The following is a 6,924-nucleotide window of genomic DNA, read 5'->3' as shown; positions in this document are numbered from 1 at the left end:
AACTTCAGACAAGCCTGACAAAACAAGACCATTCTGTAGTCATGTCTGAGCACAGACACAAACTAAGCCTCTGCCCACACCACAGAAATCACTCAACTAACCCAAGTGACAGCTGTCTCTTCACAACCACGGGTTTAGCCCTGATGCCTTCATCTCATCTTCTATATAAAAACAGAAGTTCCTGATGGTAGAATCCTGCTTCCTGACACCATTCAATCCAGAGCAAACCCCTGCTTCCTTGAAACTTCCCACACACCACTTAACACAAGTCCATGTTCTATTCTAAGTCCCTTGTGCTGAGAGGCCCTGTGACTCCTTATCTGTGCATGTACACAGCCTCCCTCCCTGCAACAGATCAGAAAATCCAACTTTGTTCTTGGTGGTCTTTGGCTACAGGGCACACAAAGGTGGTCCACAGATGGTTAGGTCCCGAGTCCGTCTCCAAGGTGCTGAATCCAGCCTATGAAAGAAAAAGAGAAGAAAAGAAAAGCAAGACAGTGATGAAAAAGAAAGGTTTCAGGACACAGAGCCAAGATGTACATGAATCTTCTAACTAGGGTTCCAATTCTAACTCAAGTTGCTCTGTGCCCCCAAACAAGTCACACACAACTGGAAATAAAGTGAAGCTTCACAGGACTGCGAAGTTAAGTCTAAAACAAGTCAAGGATGAGAGCAAGCCATGCACAATGGCAGGCATGCAAAAAAATATTTGCAGGGCTTCCCTGGTGGTCCAGTGGTTAAGAATCTACCTGCTTAGTGGGAAGGTGCTATATAACACAGGGAGCCTAGCCTGGCACCCTGTGATGACCTAGAGGGGTGGGATAGGAGGGGAGAGGGAGACTCAAAGGGGAGGGGATATATATGTTTAATTATGACTGATTCCTGTTGCTGTATGGCAGAAACCCACACAATATTGTAAACCAATTATCTTCCAAACTATAAAAAAAGAAACTGCCTGCCAGTGCTGGGGACACAGATTCAATCCATGCTCCAGGAAGACTTACATGCATGGTTGTGGCCTGTGCACACAACGACTGAGCCTGTGTTCTGCAACCAGAGAAGCCACCACAATGAGAAACTTTCACTACAACTAGAGACAACCCACTCCAGTGTTCTTGCCCGGAGAATCCCATGGACAGAGGAGCCTAGTGGCCTACAGCCCACGGGGCCACAAAGAGTCGGACATGACTGAGCAGCTAACACATATTGTACAAAGTGAGGAATATGGCCAATATTTTATAATATAAATGGAGTTCAACCTTTAAAAATTGTGAATCACTATATTGTACACCTGTAACTCACATAATTTTGTATATCAACTGTACTTTAATTAAAAGAGAAATGCACAGAGCTTTCAGGAGCAAAAACAGACCAATACTGATCGTTACCTTCCAGAGACTTAAGAGTCCAAAGCTAACGGCTCACCTTTTAACTTGAAGGCGGAAGTAGAGGACACCAGTTAGAAAAACTCATTCTTCTAGAAGGGACCAGACTAAAGGAACTGTGAGCTCAAAGAGAAGAAATTGAATGGTGGTAGGAAGGTTTTCTCTGCATCATCCCTGGGCCAAGTCAGCTCGAGCTACGGGAGGCTGCCTGTGTTGAATGGTGCCGCTGGCTGGATGGCCTTGAGGCCACCTGTCCTACCACACAGCTGACACTTCTCGCTGTGTGCTTTAACTGGGGGAGGATCAGGGCCCCAGGTGGGGTAATGCAAGCTTTGAAGGAGAAAGGGGCCCAAACCAAGGTGGAGCAACCTCTGTCACCCCCAGTGGTGAAAATGTTAACCAGAAAGTCCCTGGGCACAGTGTCACGGGGAATCTGCCCTTGTCCTCGACTGGGGATCCAGCAGTGTCCTTACTCACATGCTGGTGGCCTTAAACCTGGACTTCTACACCCTGGGGAGGGCCCCAGGTTCCTCACCTGTACCCCGATGTGATGGAGAGCTTCTTTGCAGGCAGCAGGCTTCCCAGGTGGCGCTAGTGGTAAAGAACCTGCCCGCCCATGCAGGAGCCAGAAGAGACATGGGTTCGATCTCTGGGTCGGGAAGATCCCCTGGAGGAGGGCATGGCAACCCATTCCAGTATTATTGCCTGGAGAATCCCATGGACAGAGGAGCCTGGTGGGTTGCAGTCCTTGGGGTTGCAAAGAATCGGACACGACTGAAGTGACTTAGCACACATGCACAAGGCAGCACGAGGTGTGGTTCCTGATTCTCGGCTGGCTCACTGGGTCTCGGATACTGGCAGGTGGCCTGGAGGGAGGCGGTCTGGACATGCCACCAGGAGGCAAGATGTCCTCAATGCCCCCCACGCCTCTCCCTTCCCCTCCCTTCCCCCTCCCCACACCTCGCTCAGAACCTCCCCCTTCTCTGGATCTTTGCCGCTGCTGCTGGAACTCTTTTGCAACCCCATGGACTGTAGTCCTCCAGGCTCCTCTGTCTATGGGACTTCCCAGGCAAGAATACTGGAGTGGGTTGCCATTTCTTTCTCCAGAGGATCTTCCCCACCCAGGGATCAAACCCATGTCTCCTGCGTTGCAGGCAGATTCTTAACCGTGAGCCACCAGGGAAGATCTCTTTGGACCTCTGGCTCCCTCAGTACTCCTTAAGGTCTTTCTCATCCTCTGGGCCCCTCAGGCCTAGGAATTTTTTGATTTAATTGTCTCCATGTGATCCATTTTAAACATAGCTTAAAATTATGGCTTAGAAGTGGGAGACTGGGCAGAGAGCAGGGCAGTTGTTTTAAAAATATGTCTCAAGATAGGTCTCATCCCGCCCCCCCAAGGGAGATGGGGTGGAAGGAAGGGGGTTGGGGGGATGAGTCTGGCTTTAGACTCTTGCCTCACAATCCAAAGATGAAGCTTTGCTTTTCAAGCTAGAAAGACCTGGAAGGATTAGGAACTGAGGTAATCCAGGATCATTGGTTGGGTGGGGATTTTGTCGTTGTTGTCATTTTGAAGGCAGTCCTTGAATACATGTGGGAGGAAAGTGCCCCCCTGAGCACAAACAGTCCTTTATTTAATGGTCCCCTTGTGACAGGAGCCCTTTCAGTGGAATTTGCTAGAAGAATCTGACCAACCAACGAGACAGACCTCATCAATTCCCTTCCCTTGTCCTCAGGTCACCCCCCATTTAGCATCTGAGGACGGCTGTTCAGAGAGGAGGACAGTATTTGTTCTGCAGCTCAGCCCTAGCACAGCCATGATCTTCAAAAACCCTCTTTCTAATTTTCTGGGCCCTCAAAGAACTCGGGAAAGGGGACCTGGAAAATGACAGTTCAGGAACTTGAGATGGGACTAAAGCATTGTAGAAGAGCCCGCCCTTCTCAACCCCAAACTCTGGGTCTGGTGAGTTAGATCCAGGAAGCCCCGGGGTTCCACCCTCCCCAGCTGAGGCTGTTTGGTCCCTTTTATTCCTCGCTGGCCTGAATGTGTGTTTCGTCTCCACTTCAGGTGAGAGAATAGTAGGCTGCTGTTCCTAAAGTGGCAATAATTCTGTGCAAAGACCTGGAGTCAAGGTTAAATCCTGGGGCGACCTGTGTCTTACAGGCACAGGATCTAGAACGTTCTAGCCGCTCCAGTCCTCAGCATTTCCGAGGGACACAACAGAGAGCATGGTTTTCTTTTTTCAGTATCCTGAGCGAAAAGTTCTTTGTGTAACAATATTACCGAGAGGGCTCCCCTCGGGGCTCAGGGATAAAGAATCCGCCTGCCAAAGCAGGAGACACAGGTTTGATATCTGGTCTGAGAAGACCTCCCAGGCTTCAGAGCAACTAAGCCCACAAGCCACATCTATTGAGGCTGTGCTCTGGAGCCCGGGACCCCCATCTGCTGAGGCCGTGTCCCAGGACTACTGAAGGAAGCCCCTGCGTCTGAAGCCCGGCTCCACAGCAAGACAAGCCAACACAGTGAGAAGCCCGAGCACCGCAGCTGGAGAGGAACTCCAGCTCGGTGCCACCAGAGAAAAGTCAGGCAGCAAGAAGGACTCTGCACAGCCAAAGGTAAATAAATAAACAAAATTATCAAAATCAAAAAAGAATATAGCTGGAAAATCAGCACAATATGTATTGCTTGGTTTACAGATGAATGTAGCTTGCTCACTAAATACTTGCAATGTGGTCTGTTGCCTCAGGAGCAGGGCAAGAAGCAAAAGGTTACAGTTGGGAAAAGTGACTAAAAATTGGCAAAGAACTCAGCATATTTTATGACTGCCTCTCCAGCCCAGCCTCACAATTCATTCCTCTTCCGGTTTAGAAATGTCTTAACCACTCAAGAAAGGAGCTAACGGAACCGAGACATCCAGCGCCTCACTTGGTGAAGTGCTTGTTGAATGAATGAGCGAATGTTGCCACTGAAGGTCTGTCATCTCCTCTCCTCGCCCATCCCGTGTCTCAACCCTCCCTTTTTATATGGTAACTCCTTTTCCACAAGCACTCAGCCTTAGCATACTGTCTTACACATGAGAGTCGCTTAGTTCTGTCCGTCTCTTCGCGACACCATGGGCTATACAGTCCATGGAATTCTCCAGTCAGAATACTGGAATGGGTTCCCTTCTGCAGGGGATCCTCCCATCCCAGGGATTGAACCCAGGTCTCCTGAAATGCAGGTAGATTCTTTACCAGCTGAGCCACCAAGGAAGCCCACACTTAAATCTTACACATAATCCCACACTTATGTCTTACACATAGTAGGCATTTAATGAGTACACTGAAATAACTGGATTGAACTGGATCCACAGCAGAATGAATACCAGGCAGTTGAGTGCTACCCACACTGAAATTCCTCATGCAGATCAAAGCAGACTTGTTGCCATGTTCAATTATTGCTCAACCCTTGGCAAGGATCTGAAGACAAACAGAAACATCTTGATCTATTTGTGCAAAAAGTCAGCTTGCAGCATCTGTAGCAAATGTAAATTCTCATTTTAAAAACTGATGTCCCCGGCCTGGAGAAAATAAATTAATTTTTTTTTAACACCAAAGACAAAGGCTTCATTATCGCAAAAGGAGCTTGTTACCCATGTTGTTTGAGAAAAATATAATTGAAAATACAGCTTTATCCTGGATATATTGGACTGATTTGACACTAGACATTTTTTAAAAGGTATAAGGGATTTTTATCTTCATTATTGGAAGTACCTATGTTTCCAGTGTTTCTCAAAGACTGTTATTTGCAGAAATATCACCGGGTTGCTTTTCAAGAGGAAGTGAGGGCGATTTAACTCCTGATTGGAAAGGATCACCTCTGAAGTTGACATTTCCCAATTATCCTTACCTCCGCTGGCTCACTGGGCTTCCCTGGTGGCCCAGACAGTAAAGAATCCACCTGCAATGCAGGAGACACAGGAGACATGGGTTCGATCCGTTGGTCGGGAGGATCCCTGGAGAAGGGAATGGTTACCCATGCCACTATTCTTGCCTGGAGAATTCCATGGACAAAGGAGCCTGGAGAGCTACAGTCCATGGGATCCCAAAGAGTTGGACAGGACTGAGCAACTAATGCTTCCACTTTTTCACTTTCAGCTGGCCCACTGGGTCTCAGGATACCAGCAAGGGCCTCCTGGGTAGTGGCTGCAACCATCAAGGGGGTGAGTGGGGGGCTGCAGTCTTGGGAGGAGGTTGGAGAGCAGGTTCCCTCCCAGTCTCCCAGGTGGAAGGTGGGACTAGTGTTCAGCCTGCCAAGAGCTCTGGTGATGCTGCCAGTGGCAGGCAGCCAAGCAATTAATGTCTCCAGGAAAGAAAGGGACCTACAAGGGACTTGGACCCGCCTGCTATTCTGAGACCCAGGGTGCCAGCCCAGGGTTCAAAGTACACACTGAACCCAAGCCTGCGGTAGAATGGCTCTTTCACTCTTTAACACGTTTATTTTGGCAAAAAAAATATATATATATTTTTTCCCTTCCAAATGACTAAGCATCACAAAATGATTTCCTCTCCCTGAACTCCAATGGGCAGCTGATACCCTCCCAACCCTACTTCCTAGGCTTAGGATTTGAGCGGATTCTAGTCCCTCCAGCCTGCATCCTGGATGGGCCAGATCTGAACATCCTGGGCAACGATAGGTCACCAGCTGGTTCCAGGACTCCTCTTTCCGATGGGGGAGGGGAGCGCAACACCGTCTGTCCCAGGATTGGTGTCAGCTCCCAGAGAACTTGTTGGCCTGGGAGTATCAGCACTGAGGAATGGTCCCTGAGATAGTGTGCAAGAGGCTTCCAGGGTGTTTGAGCAGCTACCACACCTTCCAGTCTTTTCTAGCCTTTAGCCTCTCTGAGAGTAACCTGTGATTTCTGACCAGAAAGAGTGAAATCTGGCCAAACTGGTCCCACCACTGGGAGGCAGGGCGGTGGGTGGGGTGTTGGAGAGGGGAGAAAGGAGGCTTAAAAGTCTCTGAAAAACTGCACTCACAGGAGGCTAGCAAGACTGAACCACCAAAGAATCTTAAGGGTACTCTGTTGTTATTATTATTATTTATTTTTTTAAATTTATTCTTTTTGGCCCTGCTGCAGGCAGGAGCTTAGTTTCCTGATCAGGGATCAAACCCATGTCCCCTGCATTGGGAGCACAGTCTTAACCACTGAACTGCCAGGGAAGTCCCAGGAATCTTGAGTTTTGACAAGTTTTAAAAAGAAGTTTTTGTTTTCATTTTCATTCACTGTAAAATAAGATACATTTGTACGGTTCCAATTCAAAATCTACAGAATGGTATATGGGGGAAAATTTCCCAGTCACCATTTCCTTCTATGAAGGCTAACACTGTCCACAGTTCCTGTTTAATAAGATTTTTTTCAAACTTCTTTTTGAAACTTTTCAGATGCTTAGAGGCAATTTAGAGGCATTGACTTGGTTCTACATTAGAGGAGTGATGAGTTTCTGACCAGTTTAAAGGAGGGATACTCTCTGCCAAATGCAGGCAGTGTATTAAAAATCA

The sequence above is a fragment of the Muntiacus reevesi genome, chromosome 4 (genome assembly GCF_963930625.1).
Source record: "Muntiacus reevesi chromosome 4, mMunRee1.1, whole genome shotgun sequence".
NCBI classification, from domain to species: Eukaryota; Metazoa; Chordata; class Mammalia; order Artiodactyla; family Cervidae; genus Muntiacus; species Muntiacus reevesi.
This window is presented reverse-complemented; position numbering follows the sequence as displayed.